This window comes from Pteropus alecto, unplaced genomic scaffold (genome assembly GCF_000325575.1).
Source record: "Pteropus alecto unplaced genomic scaffold, ASM32557v1 scaffold60, whole genome shotgun sequence".
NCBI lineage: Eukaryota > Metazoa > Chordata > Mammalia > Chiroptera > Pteropodidae > Pteropus > Pteropus alecto.
Genome location: NW_006430726.1, coordinates 1,674,996 through 1,676,545, shown reverse-complemented (window position 1 = coordinate 1,676,545; position 1,550 = coordinate 1,674,996). Strand labels below are relative to the sequence as shown.

General features: G+C 39.3%; 1 pseudogene; it reads right to left on the bottom strand.

Moving 5' to 3' along the window:
• Positions 1 to 231: 231 nt before the first annotated feature.
• On the bottom strand, positions 232 to 350 carry LOC112484075 (annotated as a pseudogene).
• Between the last annotated feature and the right edge of the window lie 1,200 nt (positions 351 to 1,550).

The window sequence follows — 1,550 nt, the reverse complement described above, 5'->3', positions numbered from 1 at the left end:
CGTTTCAAAAAGAGATTTCCATCAACGTGAGGTTATCAAAAAAATGACAGAGCTTAGGATTTAAGACCCTAAAGGATTCTTAAGTCCAAAGGCCTTCTTTCCACTGGGAGGTGAAAACAGACAGATAGGGAAATCTAACCGATTATGAAGAGACCGCCTGCCATAAACACCCATGGAACTAACATCATCATCATCATCATCATTATTACTATTTTATTATTTTATTTTTAATGCCTACATCACCTGGTATTCCAAGGTGGTCTCCCATCCAAGTATTCACCAGGCCCGACCCTGCTTAGCTTCCGAGATCAGACGGGATTGGGCACGTTCAGGGTGGCAGGGCCGTAGACTGGAACTGACTTATTATTTGAGGAACCCATTTAGTATGTCAGTGTGTTAGGGTGACATCAGGGCATCTGAGGATGGCCCTAAATGAGGAAGACTCAGGCAGATTGTGGTGAGTGTTTAGGATACAAGTACTTTGGAAAAGGGTAGTTTTTTTATCATTTGGTTTGGTGACTTTAGTAAGAGATAAAGATGAACTAGAAAAGGAAAGCATGAATTATCTGTACAGAGAGGACACACACACACACACACACGCACACACACACTTTAATATGCCTCAATGCTTCCTCTTATCCTTTGGAATAAATGCAAACTCCCTTTGCTGCCAATCTATGCTAACTTGTAGCATGTCCCCAGCCCTGCCGAACAACTTGACTTAGGGTTCACCCAGTTTTTTCTCTCCTGCCTGTACCTCACCCCACCCGAACGGTCACTGATCTGTTTGCTCTCGCTATAGATTAGTTCGAATTCTCTACATATTTATATAAATAGAATCATGTAGCTGATATTTCCAAAGCTCTTACACATGGAACCATTCTATTGTACATCTCGAGTTACATTGACATTATTCTTCTTTAAAAAATGGTCTTTTAAAAATATTTAATTAAAAAAAAATCTTATGTATTCCCCCATGTAGTTATCGACAGTCTTCATTCACTGCATAGATCCACGTTTTCATTGTTATTATTTATTTTCTGCCTGAATGGATCCTTTTAACATTTCTTACATTGTGGGTCTGTGGGTGTTGAATCCTGAACCTTTTGTTATGTCCGAACAAGTCTTTATTTTGCCTTTAGTTGAGAAATACATTTTGTTAGGTATAAAATTCTAGGTTGACAGGTTTTTCCCCAGTACTTTAAAAATGTTGCTTTTCTCCTTCGGTGCTTTTGCTGACAAATCAGCTCTCATCCTCATCCTTGTCTGTGTTCACAATTTCTCTTTTTCTTTCTCTGCCTGCGTTGAAGCTCTCCTCTCTGTCACAGGCTTTCAGCAAACTAACCACAACGCATATGTGAGTTTCTTGATTTTTCTTCTGCTTCCAGTTCGTTGAGCATCTTGGGTCTCTTGGATGATAGTTTTCATCAAATTTAAAAAGTTTCACACATTTTTCTTCAACTACCCCCCAATCTTCTCTCTTTTGGGGACTCCAATCACCCATATATTAGATCACTGAAAGTCGCTCCAGAGTTCAATAATCTTTCTTC